The sequence below is a fragment of the Odocoileus virginianus genome, chromosome 19 (genome assembly GCF_023699985.2).
Source record: "Odocoileus virginianus isolate 20LAN1187 ecotype Illinois chromosome 19, Ovbor_1.2, whole genome shotgun sequence".
Classification (NCBI taxonomy): domain Eukaryota; kingdom Metazoa; phylum Chordata; class Mammalia; order Artiodactyla; family Cervidae; genus Odocoileus; species Odocoileus virginianus.
In genome coordinates this window covers 5,461,851-5,488,693 of record NC_069692.1, presented here as the reverse complement: position 1 = coordinate 5,488,693, position 26,843 = coordinate 5,461,851, and the positions used below count along the sequence as shown (strand labels likewise).

Below are 26,843 nucleotides of genomic sequence, written 5' to 3'. Positions count from 1 at the left end.
GTAATATAGTATAACAAGTGTCTTAAGCGTTGCCTCATTCTGGATGGATTATGCTACCAGATTGCATCTGTAATTTGTTCCCCTGTGTGTAAGTACATGTGTACGAGGAACAGGGGAATGTCTCCTTTGACACATGGGGGTTGTTTTTTTTCTTTTTTTTTTTGGCCTCTTTATGAACATAGAGCAATTTTATTCAGAACATGGAAATTAAAGCAAAGTAATAATCATCATCACCTTTTAAAGTGATTCCTATATTCTAGGCACCATGCTGAGTGTTTTACATACATTTGGTCCACTTAAGTCTCATAACTCTCTGAGGTAGGTAGCTAATACCCATATTTTATAAATTAAAAAACCCCAAGTCCTTAGAGAGGTTTAAGTAATTTGTCTAAATTCGCATGGCTACAAAGTTATCATAAGTCATAGCTGATTTTTTTTTTTTTTTTTAGCCACTCTTTTCAAAACTCTTTTTGAAAAGAAAATTCAAAGATTTTCACTTCAGGTCTTGACTGACTTCTCCCAAAACAACTTCTGTGCCCTTAACTTTCCCTCTGCGTTTAAGTAACTCAATTCCACAGCTTTTCTTTCTTTCCACATAAAAATGCCCCACACTCCTTCCCTCAGCATACTGTCTTCCCTTCCCCCAGCCATCTCGCTACTCAGCACTTTAGCTCTTTGTTATCTCCTAGACCTCGCTAACTGGATGACTAGCTGCCAAATAAAATCACAGGAGGAAAAGATAAAGCATCTCATCTTTCTCTCTTAAGCCTTTTCTCTCTACCACTTCCTTCTCAGGGAGTGTTGAGTTCTCCAGTTTCCCCAGGCAGGCCCAGTGCTAAAAATAGCCCACCCTGCCTGATGGCGCTGGTGGCATTTCCTGGGGTAGAAGAGGCCGAGTAAAAACACTGGTGAGACGAGATGATCAGACTCTGAAGCAGTCAGGGGACACCCAGCCCGCACCCACTGCTGAAATCCTGAGACTTGGGCAGGAATTGGTTCATCCTCGCTCTTGGAAGGATCAGATCAAAAGGAATTAGTGTGTTTCCTCTTCTCAGATGAGAGGGGAATAACTTTTCATTGTTTCAAGGGCATAAAACAAATGTAATCATAGAAATATAATTCAAGCCTGTCTGTCCACCCTACTGTTGTTTCAACTAAGCAGAGAAGTTTGATGAGAAGTAAATGTTAATTGAACTGCTAACGTTTAACAAACATAATTAAACTCATTGCTGACTTTTTCTCATACATACATACATAATGTTTTGGGGGCCATCCCTGGTGGCCCAGTGGTTAAGACTCCTCGCTTGCACGGCAGAGGGTGCAGGTTCAATCCCTGGCCAGGGAACTAAGATCCCACATGCCAAGAGGTGTGGCCAAACTAAGATTAAAAAATAATAATGCAATATATATTTAGGGCCTTCCCTGGTGATTCAGAGGGTTATGAATCTGCCTGCAATGCAGGAGACTCCAGTTCGATCCCTGGGTTGGGAAGATCCCCTGGAGAGAGGAATGGCAATCCCCTCCAGTGTTTTTGCCTGAAGAATCCCATGGACAGAGGAGCCTGGCAGGCTACAGTTCATGGTGTCTCAAGGAGTTTGACACGACTGAGCAACTTTCACTTTCACTTTAAAGGAAGATTCCATTTTAAAAAAAAGACTTCCTGCCAGGACAAAGATGGAAAAGAAATGATTAAAAAAAAGAAAATCTGTGTAAATCCATACTCTCTCCAGCTGTTATTATGAGATACATTTTTTCCACAAAAAAAAACAGCTTTATCATTTTTTTCTGATTGAAGTAGTAATATATGTTTACTTCTAAAATTCAATCTGATATTAAAGAAGAAAGTAAAAATTACACAAAATCCTCCACACTGAGAAAACCAAATTTTGTGACAATCCTTTTATGCATACACACCTAGGCCTAAGCCCATGAATTCATTTCCTTCCCCACAGGGACTCAGAAAGGTGGCCAGCTGGGTCCAATGAGGTATAAGAAGAAAATTGCTGTGGTTTTTTCCTTCACTCTAAGAATGGACAATAGGAAAAAATCGACTCTTTTTCTCCCAGCCATTGTCAAGTATAGGTGCCACTTCCAGAAAAACTGCTGTAGCCACCTCAACACCAGCCTCTAGAAAGCCAATGGAAAAAAAGAAGGCAAAGATAGGAGAATCACAGAAAATGATTCTGATGAAGACACCTTGTTGTTTGTATGACTTGAATTTTTCAAAACTTGAAGCTGAATGCATCCTAACAAAGATATAATATGCCCTAAGAAAAAGTTTAATATTTATGTAAGGTCAATCCTATATTTTCTTAATAATTTCTGGCTTACTAATTAGCTTTTAAAAGTGTCTTCAACATGCAGTTATATACATATATATGACTGAGCAAGTGAGCTAAGCTGCTTCAGTCATGTCCGACTCTTTGTGAGCCCATGGACTATAGCCCACCAGGCTCCTCTGTCCATGGGATTTTCCAGGCAAGAACACTGGAGTGGGTTACCATGCCCTCCTGTGGGAATTTTGCCAACCCAAGGAGTGAACCCACGTCTCTCATGTCTCCTGTGTTAGCAGGCAGGTTCTTTATCACTAGTGCCACCTGGGAAGCCCTACATATATATGTATAAAAAACATCTACTTCTGCTTCATTGACTACGCTAAAGTATTTAACTGTGTGAATCACAACAACCTGTGGGAAATTCTTAAAGAGACGGGAATACCAGACCACCTGACCTGCCTCTTGAGAAATCTGTATGCAAGTCAAGAAGCAACAGTTAGAACTAGACACGGAACAGTGACTGGTTCCAAATTGGTAAAGGAGTGTGTCAAGGCTGTATATTGTCACCCTGCTTATTTAATTTATATGCAGAGTACATCATGAGAAATAATGGACTGGATGTAGCACAAACTGGAATCATGATTATTGGGAAAATATCAATAACCTCATATGCAGATGACACCACCTCTATGGCAGAAAGCAAAGAGGAACTAAAGAGCTTCTTGATGAAAGTGAAAGAGGAGAATGAAAAAGCTGGTTTAAAACACAACATTCAAAAAACTAAGATCATGGCATCTGACTCATCACTTCATGGCAAATAGATAGGGAAACAATGGAAACAGCGAGAGACTTTATTTTGGGGGGCTCCAAAATCACTGCAGATGGTGACTACAGCCATGAAATTAAAAGATGCTTGGAAGGAAAGCTATGACAAATCTAGACAGCATATCAAAAAAGCTGCAACATTACTTGGCCAACAACAGTCTGTCTAGTCAAAGCTATGGTTTTTCCAGTAGTCATGTATGGATGTAAGAACTGGACCATAAAGAAAATTGAGCACCGAAGAATCGATACTTTTGAAATGTGGTGTTGGAAAAGACTCTTGAGAGTCCCTTGGGCAGCAAGATCAAACCAGTCAGTACTAAAGGAAATCAGTCCTGAGTATTCATTGGAAGGATTAATGGCTGAAGTTGAAGCTCCAATACTTTGGCCACCTGATGAGAACTGACTCATTGGAAAAGACCTTGATGTTGAGAAAGACTGAATGCAGGAGGAGAAAGGGACAATAGAGGATGAGATGGTTGGATGGCATCACCAACTCAATGGATGTTAGTTGGAAAAAGCTTCTGAGTTGGTGATGGACAAGGAAGCCTGGTGTGCTGCAGTCCATGGAGTCGCAAAGAGTCAGGACTGATCAACTGAACTGAACTGAAATCACATACATATCTCTATGTACATACATATATGTATGGTCTATATTTTAACCTTTTTAAAGCTTTATTTAAAAATTTTTTTAACTTTTATGACTAATGCAATGTCTTTATATGTTCTCTCACAGCGGTCCCCAACCTTTTTGGCACCAGGGACCAGTTTCATGGGAGAGTTTTTCCACAGACTGGTATGTGGGGGGCTGGTTTCAGGATGATTCAAGCACAGTACTTTTATTGTGTATTTTATTTCTATTGTTATTACATCAGCCCCACCTCAGATCATCAGGCATTAGATCCCAGAGATTGGGGAGCCCTGTTCTATCACATCAACCCTGCCAAAGATGTCTTGATCTCAGACTTCTAGCCTCCAGAACTTTGAGAAAATAATTTCTTTTGTTTAAATCTCCAAGTCTGTGGTACTTCATTATGGCAACCATGGTAAACTAACATATCCACTCTCACCCTCAAGCTCAAGCAATCAAGGATCTATATAGTATCATTATAACTTTGACATTTCTTGAACTTTATAAAAATATTGATAGAAGCACACAGTATGTAACACTTAGCATTGGACTCTTCTTGCTTACAATGTTTTTGAGATTCATCCATGTTGTTGCTGTATTCATATTTCATTCTTTTTAATGATGAAGAGTTTTCCATAGTATGAATAAATCACAGTGTCTTTATTCATCTTTCAGTGAATGTGGCTATTATAAAATAATGCTCCTGTGAACACTGATGTATGTTCATGTGTGGACATATTTCACTTAGAAAAATACATAGAAGTGGGATTGCTAGATTCTATGATAAATATACTATTAATCTTATGAAATACTGCAAATCTGCTTTCAGAAGTTGGTATCTGTGTCATTTTGCATTGCCATAGGAAAACATAAGAATTACTGTTGTTTCTCATTCTTGTAAACACTAGATGTTTATCATATATTTTATCTTTATTCTAGTGGGTATGTTGTGACGTGTGATTGTGATTTTGATTTGAATCTTTCTGATGAATTGTAATATCAACCATCTTCCATGTGCTTATTTTCCAGCCTTATATCTCTTATTGTGCAGTGTTCAAATTTTGTGCCCTTTTTAGATTAGGTTGTTCATTTTCTTATTGATTAGTTTTGAAATTTCTTTGTATATTCCATATACAGGTTCTTTAAGAAGGATGGCATTTTTCTGTTCTTTCTTTCTTTTTTTTTTACAAATGAGTTGGAGAGTACACAGCTGGAAATAGAAATACTACTTACAAGGTAAATGCAGTGATCAAATTAAGATATCCTCTATCTGTCTAAGAAAATGGTTAAGGAGATGAAAAGACATGAATTGGTTTGAGGGATCTTATTAACAATAGGCAAAATCAATAGGATTTAGTGATTGGAAATGTGGTCAAAGTGGGAGAAATAATTGTTAAGGATACTTTTTAAAAAATATTCATTTATTTTTATTTTTGGCTGTGCTGGGTCTTCATTGCTGCACAGGCTTTTCTCTAGTTGCAGAGAACAGGGTCTCCTCTCCAGTTACAGTGCACGGGCGTCTCATTGCAGTGTCTTCTCTTATTCTGGAGCAGGGGCTTCAGTAACTTTGGCACATGGGTTTAGCTGTTCCATGGCATGTGGGATCTTCCTGAACCAGGGATTGACCCATGGTGGCTATTATAAACACCCACTGAGGAATTTAATGTAAAAATTTGGATGGTAGCACCCAAGCACTTAACATGAGCATGCCTGTTTTGGGAGTAGTTGATGGATAGCATATGTTTTTGGACATATGGACTTGGTATGTTAGTGAAAATGTGAAATGGGCAATTGAATACTTATGCCTGAAGCTCAGGTAAGAAGTGAGTATAACATTCTGAGAACTATTGACATATAAGAGTCAATAAAGCTTTGATGGGAAGAAAAAAAACTAATGCAATGTTTTCTTGTATCATGTGAGGTAGTGGTCCAACTGTAATTTTTTTCAAATGAATATCTAATTATTCTGCTAACATAAAATGTGCTCATTTGCTAAACCATTCTCTCCCCGCTGAAGTAAAATACCATTCTTTTCCTATGTGGTGCTCCTATATATTCTGCAATTTTTGTTTTGTTCTGCTAATCAATTAGTCTGTCCCTATGCTAATAACCAACACTTTTGATTATGCTGACTTTATAACATCTTAATATCAGGCAAGGAATCTCATCATCATTTTTCATGTTTGTACATTTCTTAGCTTCTCATGGACATTTATTCTTCCATATAAAATGTAAGATAATTCAATTTTCTAAGACCATAGAGATTTTAATTGAAAATTCATTAAATATGTCACAATATGGGCAGAATTGACATATTTGTAAAATTAAATCTTCCCTTGCAAGAACCAGGTACATTTTTCTATTTGTTCAGCGTTGATGTAGCCCTTTAATAAAATTCTATGGTTCTTTTTAATGGGCTTTGTAGCTTTCTTATTAAATTTATTTCAAAATATTTAAAACTTTTTCTATTATTGTATGTGGCTTCTTTTTCCATTTTTAATTCTATCTGATTATTTCTAGTAAAGAACCACTATTACTTTTGAAATACTGTGTCTACAGGTTTGTTACTAAATTCCCTTATAATAGTTTTAAAACAGATAGAAATTGGTTTTATATAAGTAGCATTTATTGTATTTAGGTGATTTCCTTTTATTCCTATTCTGATTGGTATTTTAGTAGAAATGGCTACTGGATTTAACCAAATGCCTTTTCAGCCTCTATCTGAATCATTTTAATCCATTAATATACTGGTGTAATGGGCTTTATTGGTGGCTCAGATGGAAGTTATGTTATTTTAAGAACTCTCTTATTGAAAGAGTTCCTGACAAGAAACCATCTTTTCATCTTGGCAGTACTAGTTCGTCACTGACACACTACTGGACTTTATTTGCTAGTTTTTTATTAATAATTTTGCATCTGCATTCTTAAGTGAAATTGGACTATCAATTTTATTATTATTATTTGCCTTTACTGTTAACATTATGCCAGGTTCATAAAATATATTAACAAGCTTAGTATAATTTTCTATGATTTGGAATGGTTTAAAAAACGTTGAAATTACTTATTCTTCAATAATTTTAAATACGATAAAGGTACTTATGTTTAATTTACATAACAAAAGAGCACCACGGTCAGCTCTAGGTTACACCTGAGAATACATATACTCTAATAACAGTACAAATGGTCGATGTAGAAAAGAAAATGGATGTGTTAAGTTATATGAAAACCCAAAGTAACTTAACCCCCCATCTTTTAGCCCATGATAATGGCTCAGGTGTGTATTCTTCCATTTCCCTTCAGAAAGCTTCTCACCTTTTCTTTCTCCAAGTCTGCACTTACTGATTCTGCTGAGAAAAAAAAAAAAAAATCTTTTCCCATATGACTTTGGAACTCTTCATTCATGAATACAGATTTTGTTTTATTTCCCCTCATTTTCTTCTCTTCCTCACTGCATTGACTAAAATGTGGCTTTTTCTTTTTCTTTTTTTTTCTGTTGCCTGAGCTGTGTAGCAGGTGGGATCTAAGTTCCCTGACCAAGGATGGAACCTGTGCCCTCTGTAACGGAAGCAAGAGTTCTAACCACTGGACTGCCAGGGAAGTCCCGAACATGGCTTTTACTTGATCAAAGTTCCTGAAAACTCTTTTTTTCATATTCATATATACACATATTCTTTTTAAGATCCTTTTCTAATACAGGTTACTACAAGATATTGAATATAGTTTCCTGTGCTATACAGTAGGTCCTTATTGGTTATCTATTTTACACATAGTAATATATATATTTTAATTCCAGACTCCTAATTTATCCCTTCCCCCACCTTTCCTCTTTGGTAACCATAAATTTCTTTTCTATGTCTGTGAATCTATTTCTGTTTTGTAAATAAGCTCATTTCTATCATCTTCTTAGATTCCACATTAAGCAATATTATATGGTGCTTGTCTCTACATGACTCACTTCATAGATAATCTATTTCCATCTATGTTTCTGCAATGGCATTATTTCATTCCTTTTTATGGGTGAGTTTGGGGTCCCAAAGAGTTGGACACAACTTAGGGACTAAGCAACAGCAACAAATATTTCATCGTGCATGCGTACCACATCTTCTTTATGCATTCCTCTGCCAGTGGACATTAGGTCATTTCCATGACTATTGTAAATAGTGCTGCAATGATCATTGTGGTGCATGTACCTTTTTTAATTAGAGTTTTCTCTAGATAGATGCCCAGGAGTGGAATTTCTGGATCATACGGTAACTCTATTTTTAGTCTTTTAAGGAACCTTTGTCCTATTCACCATGGTGGTGCGCCAATTTATATTCCCATCAACAGTGTAGGAATGTTGCCTTTCCTCCACACCCTCTCCTGCAAAGGTTCTGAAAACTCTTGAAAGAGAGTTGTCATTTTCTTCTGCTCTCTGTCTCAGCAACAAGTTGTAGGGGTGGACAGTATTCCTAGGCCACTACGTTAAAAGCCTTGAAGGTCATGCCACAGTTATGCCATGCTCCTCTTCTTGTTGTCATCATCTTATGACATCATGGCATCAACTGGGGATGGCCGTCAACTAGCTCACAATTTTCTTTGTGTCTCCTCAGCATCTTGAGAACACACAATGCTCACATTCACCAAGTCTCTCATCCTTCAATTTCTTAACCCCATTTCCACCCACAGTGCTCATCTCCTTACACCTCAATACCCATTGCCATGGCTGCATAATTTCTGTGTGTGTTAGTCGCTCAGTCATGTCCAGCTCTTTGTGACCCCACGGACTGCAGCCCTCCAGGCTCCTCTGTCCATGGGGTTTTCCAGCCAAGAATACTGGAGTGGGTTGCCATTGCCTTCTCCAGCATAATTTCTACCACTATATTAATAACAACTCACACTTACAGATTACTTTATGCCGAGCACTACTCTAAGATCTTTATGTATATTGATTCATTAAGTTATCACAAAAATCTTTCAATGGAGCTTAAAATGTGCTATGAGGAGACTGAGGCACAGGAAAAAAGCATGGCTAACTTGGTTAATATCATATATACCTAGTAAAGGACAGAGCAGCGATTGAAACCCAACAACTTTCTCTTAGCCATTATATTATACTACTGTCTCTATAATAACTTCATGTCTTTTACCCAGTTTGATAACAATAGTCCGGATTAACTTTCCCTTTAACCCACTCAAATGTCCAGGTTGTTTTTTTTTTTTAAAGAATCTTTTGCTACATCAGCCTCCTTCAGGCTTCACTTTCTTCCTGTTTGCTGTCATTCACTTTAACTCTACTTTCTCAAGCCTCCCTAGTTTTTTAAAGATCTCCTCTTCATACCATAACTTTTCCCCCAAGCCCTCAGTTCAGTTCAGTTCAGTTCAGTTCAGTTCAGTTCAGTCGCTCACTCGTGTCCAACTCTTTGAGACCCCATGAATCGCAGCACGCCAGGCCTCCCTGTCCATCATGTCCCGGAGTTTACTCAAACTCACGCCCATTGAGTCGGTGATGCCATCCAGCCATCTCATCCTCTGTCGTCCCCTTCTCCTCCTGCCCCCAATCCCTCCCAGCATCAGGGTCTTTTCCAATGAATCAACTCTTCTCATGAGGTGGCCAAAGTATTGGAGTTTCAGCTTCAGCATCAGTCTTTCTAATGAACACCCAGGACTGATCTCCTTTAGGATGGACTAGTTGGATCTCCTTGCAGTCCAAGGGACTCTCAAGAGTCTTCTCCAACACCACAGTTCAAAAGCATCAATTTTTCAGCACTCAGCTTTCTTCACAGTCCAACTCTCACATCCATGCATGACCACTGGAAAAACCATAGCCTTGACCAGATGGACCTTTGTTGGCAAAGTAATGTCTCTGCTTTTTAATATGCTATCTAGGTTGGTCATAACTTTCCTTCCAAGGAGTAAGCATCTTTTAATTTCATGGCTGCAGTCACCATCTGCAGTGATTTTGGAGCCCCCAAAAATTAAGTCTGACACTGTTTCCACTGTTTCCCCATCTATTTCCCATGAGGTGATGGGACCAGATGCCATGATCCTAGTTTTCTGAATGTTGAGCTTTAAGCCAACTTTTTCACTCTCCTCTTTCACTTTCATCAAGAGGCTCTTTAGTTCCTCTTCACTTTCTGCCATAAGGGTGGTGTCATCTGCATATCTGAGGTTATTGGTATTTCTCCTGGCAATCTTGATTCCAGCTTGTGCTTCTTCCAGCCCCGCGTTTCTCATGATGTACTCTGCATATAAGTTAAATGAGCAGGGTGACAATATACAGCCTTGACGTACTCCTTTCCCTATTTGGACCCAAGCCCTCATATAAGCTTAATTGCTTGTTTTTACTCTCAAGTTGGCAATCATTGCTGTACAAAATGACAAACTCATGTTGGCTGACTCCTCACTACAAACGCAAAAGCCACAGACCCAGTTGAGCACTTACCTCTGCTCTGCAGTTCTTTCCCGTCTATCTACCTGATTCTCTTTCCTGTTCTGTAGAGTAACTGTCCCCTCAGCAACTGCTCAATCCTTTTGTTTCCCTCAGTCTTGCCACTCACTTCCTCAGCAGAAGACTTAATTTCAAATATCACAGGAATGTAGTAGCCATCATGAATAAACTGTTTTAAATTCTCCTTTGTAACCTCAAAATCATTCTACACTGTGTCTGCCCCCCCCCCACCCCCACTAAACTTTCCTGCATGTTTCCAAGGAAGAAGTAGCTTCCTTTCTCTCCATTTCTCTTAACTTATAACTTTGAATCCATTCTCTGACTCCTTTGAATTATATGCTCATTAAATACTAACTTTTAAATTTGTGTTTTGGTCAGGATCAACTGTACTATGCTGCAGTGACAAAACCCCTAAACTCAATGACTTGATAAAAACATTTTTTAAACGTATTCTGTCCACCAAACCTACTGTGAGTCTAGGTTACCTTTAGGGCAATTATTGATGTGGTGACTCATGAATGCAGGCAGCCATGATCTGTGGTTCCTCATGTCAACAGAAGGCCCCCTCGGTTTCCGTGACACGGGAAGAGAGACACTGGAAAAATAACACAGGGGTTTTTCACTGCCTCAGCCCAGAAGTAACACATTAAACTTTTGTTTACAATGTATTGGCCTGACAATTCGCCTGAGCTTGCCTAACAGCAAAGGAACTGGAAAGGTAGCCTTCCTTGCACATAGAAAGGAAAATTCTGAAACTAATAATGAGAACCATGTAGAACTGTTTCTTTCATCTTTTGTTTTTTATCCCACTCTCTCATTTTGCTGAATCTCTTGTCCCTATTGCAAGTAGTGCCAAGTCTAAACCATCTTGAAAAGTGTCCGCCCACCATTTTACCTGCATGCCTTCTCCTTTGTATTCCCAGCATTTCAGCCACACTGCACTGCCTGATGTCACCCATATGCCCCTGCATTCACAGACCTCTTTGTCTCTCCTGTGTGATTCCGCCTTCCATGCATGCAGATGCTTCTTCCTAGAACATGCTTTCTATATCTCTTGCCTCTAGAGCAGCCCTGCTCATTCTTCAGAGCCAGTTCAAATCTTCTTTTCGTAGGTCTCCCTGAGTCCTATAAACATAAAGAAGGCTCTCATCTCTCCAATTTATGAATAATTCTATTTCAACCTATATCATTGTGTATTGTCATTTGCATATTTTTTGACCTTCCAACTATCAGTTCAGTTCAGTCGCTCAGTCAAGTCCGACTCTTTGTGACCCCATGAATCACAGCACGCCAGGCCTCCCTGTCCATCACCAACTCCCAGAGTTTACTCAAACTCATGCCCATTGAGTCAGTGATGCCATCCAGCCATCTCATCCTCTGTCGTCCCCTTCTCCTCCTGCCCCCAATCCCTCCCAGCATCAGGGTCTTTTCCAGTGAGTCAGCTCTTCGCATGAGGTGGCCAAAGTATTGGAGTTTCAGCTTCAGCATCAGTCGTTCCAATGAACACCCAGGACTGATCTCCTTCAGGATGGACTGGTTGGATCTCCTTGCAGTCCAAGGGACTCTCAAGAGTCTTCTCCAACACCACAGTTCAAAATGAACAATCATATTTTATTTACCCTGTACTCAGAAACTTGCATGGGCTTCCCTAGTAGCTCAGCTGGTAAGGAATCTGCCTGCAATGTAGATCCTGGTTCGATTCCTGGGTCAGGAAGTTCCCTGGAGAAGGTGCAGGCTCCCCACTCCAGTACTCCTGGGCTGCCCTGGTGGCTCAGACAGTAAACAATCTTCCTGCAATGCAGGAGACCTGGCTTCGATCCCTGGGTCGGGAAGATCTCCTGGAGAAGGGAGTGGTTACCCACTCCAGTATTCTTGCCTGGAGAATTCCATGGACAGAGGAGCCTGGTGGGCTACAGTCCATAGGGTCGCAAAGAATCGGACAGGACTGAGCGGCGAAGCACAGCACAGCAGAAACTTGCATACCTGGCGTGTAGAAGGCTTTCAATAAAGGTTTAAATGGCTGAATAAATCAGTAAATACTAAAATTTCTGAAAACTGATACTAGAGGGTGTTGCAATGTTTGCGGTATTATTTATACTAGAATTATTTCACTTCCAGAGAACATAAATAATTATTTTTAAAAATTATTTGATAGCAGAAGTAGAATGAGGCAAAGAATTACTCAGAATATTATAGTGCATCATTTATGCAACATTGAATAAACATAGCATGACACAAAGTACAGATTAGACAAAGTATCCATTTCAAGTTGCTGAAGTATGTCTCCATATTTATGATACAATGCCTTGCAATAAAGGCTGGGGTACTCTGGCTTGTCTCCTATGATTGGTGATAATGTTTATAACAGTAATATGAAAGTGAGTTTTACTTCTATGTGAAGTATTGATGTTACAAATGAGCATGTCCCCTCCAATATATAATCTTAATGTTGGAAAAGAGTTGACTAATTAATAATTATAATAAGGCTAACCAATTGTTTAAGGAAAGGTCTTTTTAAATATTCTGAGGAAAATTATAATTATTAGCCAGAGTTCCTGAAATTTACATTTGAAATAGATGGTAAGACTAGGGTTGTGAATAAAGCTAAAATATTAGAAAATTATTTCAACCACTAATTTTGAATATTTCTATAATGCTTATTCACTTGATTATCACAGTCTACTGTTTCATTTGAGTTGCAGGACAAAATGATTATCTTCTGACCCTTTCTTTTGTCTTAAATTATAAGCAAATAGGGGGCTTCCCCAGTGTCTTATCAAGTAAAGAACCCTCCCGCAATGCAGAAGACATGGGTTCTATCCATGGGTCGGGATGATCCCCTGGCAGAGAGCATGGCAACCCACTCCAGTATTCTTGCCTGGAGAATCCCACGGACAGAGGAGCCTGGCAGGCTACAGTCCACGGGATTGCAAAGAGTTGGACACAACTGAGTGAGTAAGCAGCACATAAGCAAATAGGCAAGAGGATCCTGGCCAAATAAAACACCATTGTTTTATTCACTCATAACAATTCATCCATATAGAATTTAGCCAATGTGAACCTTGCTTTTGTTAGAAAATACTTTAAAAATTTTTTTAATTGGAGGATAATTACTTTACAAAGTTGTGTTGGTTTCTGATGCACAACAATGTACATCAGCTATAAGTATAAATATATGCCATCCTTCTTGAGCCTCTCTCCCACACCCACCCACCCCAGAAAATGCTTTTTTAAATTAAGGTTTTTTCATAAACTGAGCTCATCACAGTCCCCCGAATGGAGACTATTGATTATTAAGCTTGCCATCCTCCTTTTTGTTAACATATTCTGGAACTGGTTGGAGGTAGCTGGGGAAGAGCCAGGAAGCCATCAGGACAGGTGGCTAGGTATGCAAATATTCATCAAAGGCTTGCCTAGAAATGGGAGTCAGAAACCAAAAAGAAACATGGGGAGACGTTGAAGCCGAGGATCAAAATCAAGTTGAGCCCTAGGAGACAGAAAAATTGAAAAGAAAAAAGAAAAAAAGACCAAGCAAGGAGTCTAGCAAAAACATGTACAAGAATCGAGAAGGGCCAGAGCAGTTAGCTTGGAATGAAGTGGTGCCAGAAGGATAGTTCAAAGAGCAAAGGCCCTTGTTTAGAATTCTGCTGGACATCTCACTCTGCTTCTGCTTTTGTTTATTCTTAATCCTCCCATCCTGGGGCTTTTGATCTCAGGTCTTGAGGGCAAGAAGAATGGCTTCTGACATTTCAAGTTTCACAAGCATTTTCTTTCTCTTCAAGACAAAGTGTAAAGGTCTTAACATTTCAGACTCCAAAGGTAAAAGCGTATGACTGAGACTTTTTTTTTAAACACTGAGGAATTGTTTAAAAATTCATACAAGTCTTTTTAGTCCTATGCGTTGTTTCAAATTCCATCCTAAAAGAGGAATATATCTATATCTATACATCTATACATGCTCCCATGGTGGCTTAGCTGGTAAAGAATCCACCTGCAATGCAGGAGACCTGGGTTCGATCCCTGGGTTGGGAAGATCCCTTGGAGAAGGGAAAGGCTATCCACACCAGTATTCTGGCCTGGAGAATTCCATGGACTGTATAGTCCATGGGGTCGCAAAGAGTCAGACATGACTGAGTGACTTTCACTTCACTTGATACATACAAGAGGAATATATCTATATGTACACACACACACAATACATACACACATATACATGCTTCTTCTCCCTGGAAGACAGTAATCAAATACTTGTCAATCATTCTATATGTTCTCTTCCATCTCACCGATTCATTCATCTTCTACTAAGTAGGAATGAGTGGAAAGTATTCAAGTCAACTCTTCGACATTTTGTTTTTTTTAATAAAAGATTTGATGGTGCATTAAGAACATGTAAATCTACACAACTCATGGTCATATCTTGCAGTTACTATCCTGTGACAAAATGAAATTTTGGATTCATTTCCAGGAGGAACTTGGGCCAAGAATTCTTGCATGGTGGAGGCTTCATGGAATTGTCCTCATTAGATAACAAGGAAAACCTATCCCAGATGGTGTCTGTGAATGCTTAGAGACAAGTGGGGCATCCATCTTTCTCTTGTGTGAGGCTGGCAAATCAAAATCATAATGATTACTACTCTATAGCAGGCACTGACATAGGTTCTTGTTTAAATCTTCACAATAGGATCCTGATAATTAGGATCCTATTAAGTAGGCATTCTTATATGAATTTAATCCTGCAAGGTGAATCTGAAAGAGCCGGCTTAAAACTGGATATTAAAAAAACTAAGATGAAGACATCTGGCTGCATTATTTCATATCAAATAGAAGGGGAAAAGGTGGAAGTAGGGACAGATTTCCTCTTCTTGGGTTCTAAACTCACTGTGGATGGTGACTGCAGCCATGAAATCAGAAGACTTTCGCTTCCTGGCAGGAAAGCTATGACAAACCTAGACAATGTGCTGAAAAGCAGAGACATTAGTCTGCCAACAAAGGTCCATATAGTCAAGGCTATAGTCTTCCCAGTGATCATGTACAGCTGTGAGAACTAGACGATAAAGAAGGTGGAGCACCAAAGAATTGATGCCTTCAAACTGTGGTGCTGGGGAAGACTCTTGAGAGCCCCTTGGACAGCAAGGAGATCAAACCAGTCAATCCTAAAGGAAATCAACCTTGAATATTCATTGGAAGGACTGATGCTGAAGCTGAAACTCTAGTCTTTTGGTCATCTGATGCAAACAACTGATTGATTGGAAGTCCATGATGCTGGGGAAAATTGAGGGCAGAAGAAGAAGAGGGCATCAGAGGATGAGATGGCTGGATGGCATCACCCATGTAATGGACATGAACTTGGGCAAACTTCGGGAGATGGTCAGGGACAGTTAGAGATCTGATGTGCTGCAGTCAAAGAATTGGACATGACTGGATGACTGAACAACAAATAGGCATTACTATCAACACGATTTAAATGCAAGCAGAGGTTCAGAGAAGTTTAAAAGTTTAGTAAAGGTAACAATGTTAGTGAATGGTGGAATCATAGCCAGTCATAGTCAAACATAGCTCTGGCTCCAAAGTTACGATTCTCACCATAGGCAAGATAGACATTTCCTCTCAGCTTCAGTTTTTTCAACTGTCAAATAGAAATACCTTGCTATTAATTTAAGACAGATCCTGGCACACAATCCCAGGTTGTCTACAGATGAGATCTTTGAATTTATGTGAACATGACAAAGATACTGGCCTGTCTCTTCCAAGAGTGGGGAAAGTAGTATATTCCAACCAATTTCCTCTGGAAGGAAGCACATATGTAAGAGGCTTTAAGAAGTCATGATTAAGAACACAAAGCTTCCACTTCTTCATCAGTAAAGTGGAGATGATAATACCTGGCTCATGGGGTCATTGTGAGGAGTAAATAAGATGATATTTAAAAGTATTCAGCTCAGAGTTTGCATGTAGTAATCAGTCGAAATATGTCAAAAGGTAGTAATCCTATGATGATGATAATGACTGATGGTGATGAAAAAACTACATCTCAATCTTGGATTAGAATTATCAGAGTCAATAATGCTATTACCATATTCTAAAAATGTAAAAATGCTTAAGTAAGTAGCCCACCAGGCTCCTCTGTCCATGGGATTCTCCAGGCAAGAATACTGAAGTGGGTTGCCATTTCCTTCTCTAGGGGATCTACTGGACCAAGAGATCAAACCTGGGTCTCCTGCATTGCAGGCAGATTCTCTACTGTCTGAACCCTCAGGGAAGCCCAAGTAACTGTAAGTTACTTTGTAAATAAATCAGTTTTCATTTACCTAACTTCCTGGAGAATTTTGCTTTGTGGGATCGTTCCAAGTAGAGGCCACTCCAGATGGATGAAAATTCTCCCTGACTTGTACTCAAGGTGCTTGATTCTGAACATATGATCGGCCAGCTTTTGGGCCATCTATGCATGTTTGTCTGAAGAAGTAGGGTCTGAAACTCAAGGATGTCAAGGAACTCAAGGATGTCCCACTTCTACTCTTAAGCCATTATCAAACTGGACATATTCACAGAGAATCCAAAAACCCACATCTTTGACCTGGGCATAATTTTGGCCACAAGAGCCATTTAATCTTAATGAACGCTTTTTAAAATTATTAAAGCAAGTTAAATAGAAATAATAGGCAAGTGATTTGGTTGAAATGTATGAAGAACCAAATTAAGCTTTGTTTTTATCATTTAGACTAGGTGAGCATACCCACAGTGGACGTGTAAAATACAGATGAAGTATATTTCTGATCTTTCCAGTGCTGCGGACCTCCGTATGTAAACCAAATAATTGTTGGATCAAATGACCCATTATTTAAAACTCGGTTATGACAGAATTAAAGTCCACCTCATATTGTATATCCACAGTTAACAGTGGAATTTCATGGCTTTAATGAATAAGCAAAAGTGAAATATCTTACTATTTCCATAAAACATTCAAATATTATACTCCTACTCAAATTATTTATCATTATAATGATGCTTTTTATAGAGATCAAGTATGAGTAACCTGAAGAAAAAAAAACTTAAGCTGTTTCTAAGGGCATAACATTTAGAAACAACATATGGTTCTTGTAGTCAAGAATAGGTTCCTTAAATTAGCCAAAGACATTCACAGAGAGATGAGTTGGAGGAAATAGGATCGTGGGCAAAAGGAAAAAAATTGTCATCACTCTTCTCTCTGCTCTTCATCATCTTTGCCTGGCTGAATGTGGTTTTCATTTTCTACCCCATTTGAAACGTAAAAATAAAACAAGAGTAAGTCCCAATAGTGCAAGTTCTTTGAATGCACTCACCTTCTGTTTAGCTACTATTTTAAGTGTTATTAAAATAGAAGAGTACACCATACCATAAAATGTAATATTCCATTCATTCATTCAATCAGCAGGCATGGATGCCTTCTCTGTGCCCAGGGCTGCTCCCTAAAGAGCAGCACCTGTTATCTGTCGGCTGTTACAATCCAGATCAAGGGAGAAGGCAGACCTGAACTGGATCCTTTTACTCCCAAGTTCTCAACTCTTTTCATATTACTTATCTGCTGAAAATGTTTCAGTGGCTTCCCATGTCAGTAGAATAAAACCCGTATGGATTGCTTTGTTTCATACGGTCCCGTGTGATCATGCCTCTGCTTCTCCAGGGTCAGCTCTTGCTGGACTCATCCACTGGCCTTCCTTCAGCCTCTCACACTTATTTGCCATGCTTTATCCATTGCAGGGCTTTACACACATCTCTCCTCTGGAGCATTCACACACACACACACACACACACACCCCATAGCTAGCTCCTTTTCATTCTTCAGACTTCAACTTAAATATCACTGCCTAAAGAGACTTTCCTTGAGACCCACATGTAAAATAATTTACTTCACATGCTTTTTCTTACTCCCTATTATTTCTATTACTACAATGTATAATCACACCACTTACTTACACATTTTTATGTGTGCTTCACATAAAAATCACTCACATTACCATTCGAACTCTCCTCCCCACCCATCACCCACCATGGAAAACCTGTCTTCCATGAAACTGATCCCTGGTGCCAAAAAGGTTGAAGATACTGGGCTTACTATAACTGGCTTTGTCTGTTTCTCCTTTCAGCACTATCACTTTTTGTTCTATGCATTTTGAAACTGTTATTAGGTACATGCACACTACGTCATGTCTTTTTAGTAAACTGGCTCATTACTATTATGTAATGTCTATTTTTCTTATTACAAAGCCTTTGTCTGATATTAATGTAGTGAATTCAGCTTGACTATGAAAGTGAAAGTGTTAGTCGCTGAGTCGTGTCCGACTCTTTGTGACCCCATGGACTGTAGCCTGCCAGGTTCCTCTGTCCATGGGATTCTCCAGACAAGGATACTGGAATGGGTTGCCATTTTCTTCTCCAGGGGAATCTTCCTATTTTTCAATTCTTTTAGTTTTTGTCATTTTAACTTACCTATGTGTTTGTATTTAAAGAGGGTTTCTTATAAATAGCATTTAGTTAGAGCTTGCTTTCTAATTTAACCAGAAAATCCCTTCCAATTTGTGTGGTTAACTGGAACTACAGTGTCAGTAAGATAGCTCCCAGCCACATGAGGCTTTGAAGAACTTGATATCTGGTCTGAATTGAGATGTAAGTGTAAGACACACATGAAATTTTATAGAACAAAATGCAAAATATCTCATTAACAATTTTATATTGATTATATGTTGAAATAATACTATATTGCATGCTGCTGCTGCTACTAAGTCACTTCAGTCATGTCCGACTCTGCGATCCAATAGACAGCAGCCCACCAGGCTCCCCCATCCCTGGGATTCTCCAAGCAAGAACACTGGAGTGGGGTGCCATTTCCTTCTCCAATCTATATTGCATAGATGGTGTTAAATATATGATTAAAATTAACCTCATATGTTTCTTTTTCTTTTTTAACATGAGTACCAGAAAATTTTACATACTCTATTCACATTAGAGTTCTAATGAACTAAACAGGTTTAGACCACTTTTATTTAGTTGTTAGTATGATTTTATTAAAATCTACCATCTTGCTGTTTGGTTTTTACTTTGTACTCTTTCCCTTTTTCTTCTCTTTCTCTGCCAGCTTCTGAATTAATTTACTATTTCATTTTTATACATTACTGGCTTATTACTTATAATTTTTAAAAGTTTTAGTGGCTTCTCTAGGGTTACATTGAAATATATTTAATGTACATTAAGGTACATTGCAGTAAATTATTTACCATGTGTGTGTTCTCAGTTGCTTCAGTCATGTTCGACTCTTTGTGACCCCACGGATCATAGTCCACCAGGCTCCTCTGCCCATGGAATTTTCCCAGCAAGAATACTGGAGTGGGTTGCCAGGCCCTCCTCCAGGGGATCTTTCTGACCCTGGGATCGAACCCGAGTCTCCTGCGTCTGCTACATTTTCAGGATTCTTTACCGCTGAGCCACTGGGGAAGCCTCTTATTTACCACAGGCTCTTTTAAATTATGTTATACTTCTATTATACAGTATAAAAATCCTATAACAAGATACTTCCAATTCCTCCCTTCTTTTATGTTATTTTTGTCATACATTACACCTTTACATCTGCTATAAACTTGCAAGACATTGCTTCTATTTTTGCTTTAACAGTCAATAATTTCCTAAAGCAATTTAAAATAGGGAAATGTCTTTTATATTAACTTCATTTTAACTATATCTGGAGCCCCCATTTCTTTGCATAGATCTAGGTTTTTGCATGGTATCATTTTCCTTCTACATGAAAATTTTCCCTTAACATGTCTTTTAGCACAAGTCTGTTGACAATAATTTCATTCAGATTTCATTTTTATGAAAAAAAATCTTTGTTTTCTTTATTTTGCTTTATTTTTGAAAACTATTTTTTCTAAGTAAATATTCTAGGTTGATAGTTTTTTCCTTTATTACTTTAAAAATGTCAATCCATTGTCTTCTGGTTTGCATAATTTCTGATGTAATATCTGCTTTAATCACCTCTATCCCCCTGTATGCCATGTGTGTTTTATCACTTGATACTCTCAAAGTTGTTTCTTTATTTTCAGTTTTACACATTTTGAGTATGATGGGTGTAGGGTTTTTTGTTTTCATTTTTTTGATACGTTGGGATTTTTTTATATTTTCTGAGATTCTTAGTTCTGTGTTTGTCTTCTTTAACTAAGTTTGGCTGTTCTCTTTTCCAAGATGTATTTTATACCATTATTTCATTTTCTTCCTTCTGCAATTCCAGTTACACATATGTTAAACCTCTTGTATATTGCCCCACAGCTCTTGGATACTATGATTTAATTTTTCCGCTTTTTTTTTTTCTCTTTGTGTTTTAGTCTGGATAATTTTTATTTAACCATTTTCAGATATTACATCGGAAATTATGCAAGCCAGAAGACAGTGCACTGATATCTTTAAAGTAATAAAGGAAAAAACTGTCAACCCAGAATATTTACAACCCAGATTATTTCCTGTGTTAAGTCAAGTGAGGAGAACATTGAAGGCATTCTCCATCTCTGTCGCTTTTAAAAAAATATTCTAGCATTTTATTAGACTGCTTTGTGATTTAAATCTCTGTACTAAAATTCCGCTTTTGTTCATGTTTGTTGCCCACATTTCATAGTTCAGTTCAGTCTCTCAGTCGTGTCCGACTATTGGCGACCCCACGGACTGCAGCACACCAGGCCTCCCTGTCCATCACCAACTACCAGAGCTTTCTCCAACTCATGTCCATTGAGTTAGTGATGCCATCCAGCCATCTCATCCTCTGTTGTCCCCTTTTCTTCCTGCCTTCAATCTTTCCCAGCATCAGGTAGTTATTTCATATTTCATAGTAGTTATTTTAAATTCCTTGCATGACTTTCAACCTTTACATCCTATCTGAGCCTAATTCTGTGAATTGCTTTGTCTGTTGAAAATAAGTTGCGTTCTCTTCATTTTTTGTGTCCGATAACTTTTACTGAATACTAGACAGTATATGTGGGGCTTCCCTGGTAGCTCAGTTGGTAAAGAATTCGCTTGTGATGCAGGAGACCCCGGTTTGACAAGACTGAGCACACAGACTGTGTGTATAGAACAGTAGAAACTGAGGTAGATTTATACAGTTGACCTGTGAAAAACAAGGGAATAATGGATGTCAATCCTCCAAACAGTTGAAAATCTAAGTATCACTTTACAGTTGGTCCTCCATATCTGCAGTTCTGCATTCATGGATTTAACCAATTGCATGCAGATGGTGTAATACTGCAGGATTTGCTGTTAAAAAAAAATTCCACGTGTAAGTGAACCTGTACAGTTCAAACCCATGTTGTCCAAGGGCCAACTGTACATGGAAATAGGTACACTTATTCTATAGGCTTTCCAGGTGGTGCAGTGGTAAAGAATCTGCCTGCTAATGCAGGAGATGTAGGAGATGCAGTTTCAATCCCTGGATCAGGAACATCCCCTGGAGGAGGAAATGGCAACTCACTCCAGCATTCTTGCCTGGAGAATCCCATGGGCAGAGGGGCCTGGTGGGTTATAGTCCATAGGGCCACAAAGAGTCGGACATGACAGCACACCGTCATGCACTTATAAGATCATGAATTTTGGATGTTGAGCCAATCTAGTCAGAAGTTGAATAGGGTTTTTGGTTTTGCTATTTCTGTGATAACAATTTTCTCCCCACTGGTTTCAGTTTCCTCTAGCCTTACCTTGTGATTAGAGCTGGAGACTCTGGGCTGAATGGTTTGAATTTTTGTTCCAATGTCCCTGAAATATTCTCAGCTTTTGATCTTTCCTGTACAACTGTGCTACTCTGGAGATCTTTCTCCACAATATTGCCTATTCCCCAGTGGTAATCAACCAGTCCATCCTAAAGGAAGTCAGTCCTGAATATTCATCGGAAACACTGATGCTGAAGCTGAAACTCCAATCCTTTGGCCACCTTATGCGAAGAACTGACTCATTTGAAAAAAACCCTGATGCTGGGAAAGATTGAAGGTGGGAGGAGAAGGGGATGACAGAGGATGAGATGGTTGGATGGCATCACCAACTCGATGGACCTGAGTTTGAGTAAACCCTGGGAGTTGGCGATGGACAGGCAGGCCTGGCGTGCTACAGTCCATGGGGTTGCCAAGAGTCGGACATGACTGAGCGACTGAACTGAACTGAATCTACTGTTGTTTATTGCTCAGTGTTTGCTATCTGCAGAGAGGGCAGGAAGTTTCCCTGTTGTCCTGGTCACCTCCGTCCTAGCTCTGCACCGTGAGTCTGGGTCTTTGTGGTGGGACTTTCTCATTCTCCTGTCCCTCTTCCTTATGACAGCCAAACTCTGCCTTGTATCCTTAGGGGGTCTTTTCAGGAGTTTCCAGATTCCCCTGCCCACTCCTCTACCTACCAGCAATATGACCCCCTAATGGTATCTACTGACCTAGGATCTGTGTCTAAGACTATTTCCTGCTTTTCTCTTAGAAGTAGAGAACATTTTTCTGCTACCCGTTCACCAGCCACCGTGGCACTTTAGATGTGTCTTGGAAGCATCTGAATTTGCTGCTTCTACCTCCATGACTTAGGCTCTTATTTCCAGGGGTAAAAGTTTCCGGAGGTGCTTTATACCCCTTCCACAGCAGCTCCCAAACCCCTTCAGTGATCCTGCACCACTGAAGGAAGCCCTTTCTGGTCTGCTGTCCTGCCCACAATCTTTCTTGTCACCACCCAGTGGAAACCCATGGAAAAAGGTTTGTGAGTCGGTGTGGACTCCTCGTGTCTATGGCTCCCAGGTATCTGTACTGTCATACTAGCCCACACTCAGCCCTTTTATCAATTTCTTACATTTTTAGCTGAATTCGTCTCACATGCTTCTATGATCCATATCTTCTCTTTTTCATATGCTATGCATTGATAAACCAGTTCTCATGTTCTCTCTCTCCTTGCAGAGCCTATCTGGTTTTGGATTTCAGACCTCATGGTTGCCCTGTAATCTTAGCTCTCTGATGGATTCAAGAAAACAAATGAATTTGCAACTCACTGTTAAAATGTTTTCTCATTATCATGACAGAAACAGCACTCTTTCCAACTTTCTACAAATAAACCAATAGAAAGCAGAATTTTTCTTCATTATTAAAAGTTTCTTTTTTCTGGGTATAGAAATACAGGTTAAATTTTTTTGATTTATTTTGGTTTCATTTATTTAATGAATTTCCTCCACAATCTTCTGGACTATATGGTTTCCGATTAGAAGTTGGCAGTCATTTTTAATTTGTTCCTTTTTCTTTAAATTTGAAAAGCAACCATTTATTAGAACCAATATAAAAGTATAAAAAGAGGAAAAAGAGGAGGGTGGAAGATGGGGAGAGAATGAGGTCTATATCAGATGTCAATTGTGGAAGTACATAAATTGACTACTTTTAAACATCTACAGTTAAAAGGAAAATACACACACACACATACATATACGTATATCACTTATCAAAATAAATCAAAAGCAGACATGTTTGCTGAAATAAAACCAAGAAACACAACCAAAACACTCTCACAAACCAAAAAGTTTATAATGTGTCCTGTATCTCCACATGCTTTTGATATTTGTCTTATCTGTGATTTTTAGTAATTTGATTGTAACATGTCTTGATGTGCTTTTCTTCATGTTATACTTGAGGCTCATTGAGATTCCTGGATCTCGGGTGTACAATTTTCATCAGAGCTGAAAAAATTTTGGCCATTGTTTTCTAAAATATTTTCTGTTTTGCCCTTTCTTTCTGGAACTCCAGTTATACATATCTTATTAGATTGTTTGATACTGTCACACAGCTCATTAGTCTTATGATTATTTAAATTTTTTCTATTACATTTTGGATAGTTTCTCTTGCTATGTCATCAAATTCACTCATTTTTTTCTGTAGTGTGTAAATACTATTAATCTCATTTAGTCACTTTTCATTTCAGATCATGTGTTCTTTTACACCTGGAAGTTCAACTTGTTTTTCTCTAATGCCTTCTATTTCTCTCTCTTCATGTTCTTGTTTTCTTTACCTTCTTGAACATGCAGCATATATTCATAGTGACCATATTAATATCCTTGTTAGCTAATTCTACTGTCTTCTCATCTCTGGGTCTGTATCTATTGATTGATTTTTCTCCTGGTCATGGGTTGTACTTTCTGCTCCTTTGCATATCTGGAAATATTTGATTGGATGCCAACAATACTAATGTTCACATTGCTAGATGCTGAATTTTGTAGAATTCAAATATTGCTGGGCTTAGTTGCTTGAAATCAGTTTTGAAGATTTGCTTTTAAGCTTTGTGAAGCAGTATGAGCTAATGTGTTCCCATTACTGAGGCATCATCCTTCTGCAGAGTCTATTTAATGCCCCTAAATTAGGAGGTTGTTTCACTCTGGTTAGTTGGAATACAAACTATTGCTTGCCTGTGTGAGTTTAAGGATTGTTTAGCCTTCCTAAAGTACTTTTCTTCAGTCTCAGACAGCTCCTTTCATTTATTCACAAATCAGTATTTAGCCTCAAGACTTGTGGGGAACCCTTGAAACACCTCTGTAGCTACCAACACCATCACCAAAAATATTCTCCAGTCTCTTCAGCATTTTGCTTCACAAATCCTAGCCACCTACATCTCTCTGAACTCTGAACTCTGTCTCTTCAACTGAGCAAGGCTGCCAGGCTGTTTCTCACTCTTCCCAGTCTCTTAGCTGGGGCAATCAAAGGACTCGCATTATTAGTCTGCCTTCTCTTAGGGATTAATAGCCTGTACTGCCTATTGTCTAATGTCTAAAAATTGCTTGTCAGTTTCTAATTGTTAGTGGAAAAAAATATACTTTCTTGCTCTATCATGTCTAGCAGTAGATGTAGTCAACTTAAAGCTTTGAAGGTGTAAAGAACATGGGAAAATATATAGTTAAGTCACTCTAGTGGGAAAATAAAGTATTAATAGGAAGAAAGTAAGACTAGGGACCAAATCAGGTTAAGATGCTAGTAGTCCAAACAAGGCAGCAAGAGTATGAATTCTTGGCAGAAGATATTGGTAGGGAGTAAGAAGTGATGGATATATTAATAATAAATATTTAGAGCAATGAGGTGCAGTGACAGGATAAATTTGAGAAAATCAAATGAGATGATGAGTACAAAATCATTTTCAAATATCCATATAAACATTTGTTGAAAAATTAGTTTGCCCAGCACTATGGTTAGGTTAAAGATCACATATATAAACCCGGTCTAAGAGAGGTAACAGACTTGTAACTATGAAAACAACATATGCATGCTTCATGTCATGTTCCACTCTTTGTGACCTTAAGGACCATAGCCCACCAGGTTCCTCTGTCCTTGGGATTCTCCAGGTAAGAATATTATAGTGGGTTGCTGTGCCCTTCTCCAGGGGATCTTCCTGACCCAGGGATCAAACCCAAGTCTCCTGCATTGGCAGAGAGGTTCTTGACCACTAGTGCCACCTGGGAAGCCCATAAAAACCAACACAGGAACTGCCATACTGAAAGTACAATCAAACTGCTATATTACATAAATAATAGAGCAAAAACAGCTGAAATGAGATAAAGAAACCCTTAAAGAAGAGGTCATATTTGAGATAGTTCTTACAAGGCAGGTAGAAGTTTTCCAGGCAGATAAGGAAAGAAAGGACACTGCAGGAAAAGAATAATAAAGGCATAGTGATTTCCGGGAACAACAACAGTTTCACTGTAAATGAAGTGCAGAATATGTTGGATAATCAAGGTATGTAACTATCAAAATGTATCATTATTATATCTCTAAAGGATTGATTCTCTGGATATAGACACCATGTGAAATGTATAAATAATTTTTGGTGATGCTTTGGTACTCAGAGTAAGCTCTGTGTCATTATTTACATACAACAGAAGAAGTTAATATTTATGCCTACTTGCAATCCAGGATACAACAAATGCAATTACTTAAAACGTCTGCATTCATGTGCCAAATAATGTTCAGACAGTCCATGCACGTTAAAAGAAATAGAAGTAAATATGTGAAATGGCTCTAAGAAGTAAAGAAAATTTTATGTAGCATTCATTTCTTAAAGTTCCCTTTATGTGGGCGAATGTCACCGGCAATCACACATCAAAATAATTTTCTTTTTATTATTTGCCTCCGTATCCCTAAGCAACATATAGAGCACCTTCTTGAAGCATTTTAATGTTCATTTTGAGTGAATCTACCTGTTTTGTATTTGGCGTTCTCATCTTGTGTGCCTCTTGTTCTTCCGTCAAGACCCTCTGTTTAATCCTTTCCAGAAAATAAACCTTCCAATCTGTTGCTGTGTAGGGGAAGGTTAATCACTTGCAATGCAGAACAGAAAAGGCGCTGTGGTTGTAACTGCTTCTCAAAGAGACTTTCATCCAAGTCTGTTGTTGCCCAGCACTTACCTCCTCTATCAGAGGTGAAAGTGAAGTGAAAGTCGCTCAGTCGTGTCTGACTCTTTGTGACCCCATGGACTGTATAGTCCATGGAACTCTCCAGGCCAGAATACTGGAGTGGGCAGCCTTTCCCTTCTCCAGGGGATCTTCCCAACCCAGGGATTGAACCCTGGTCTCCCGCATTGCAGGAGGATTTTTACCAGCTAAGCCACAAAGGAAATCCTTGTCAGACACCAAATCCTGTGCCTTGGGGTTGGGGGAAGAGATGAGGGACAGGATTTTCTGAGT

The 26,843-nt window shown here is 38.8% G+C and overlaps 1 long non-coding RNA gene across 3 annotated transcripts in view; it reads right to left on the bottom strand.

Annotated features, from left to right (window-relative positions):
• The window catches only part of LOC139029680 (uncharacterized), a 100,552-nt gene that overhangs the window by 30,389 nt on the left and 43,320 nt on the right, over positions 1 to 26,843 (bottom strand). Inside the window, exon 2 of one of the 3 annotated variants that reach the window (XR_011481869.1) lies at positions 10,645 to 10,754. The exons of the other annotated variants lie outside the window; for them this stretch is intronic. This is a non-coding gene — a long non-coding RNA (uncharacterized lncRNA). The remainder of the gene's footprint in view (positions 1 to 10,644; positions 10,755 to 26,843) is intronic. 3 annotated transcript variants of the gene reach the window in all.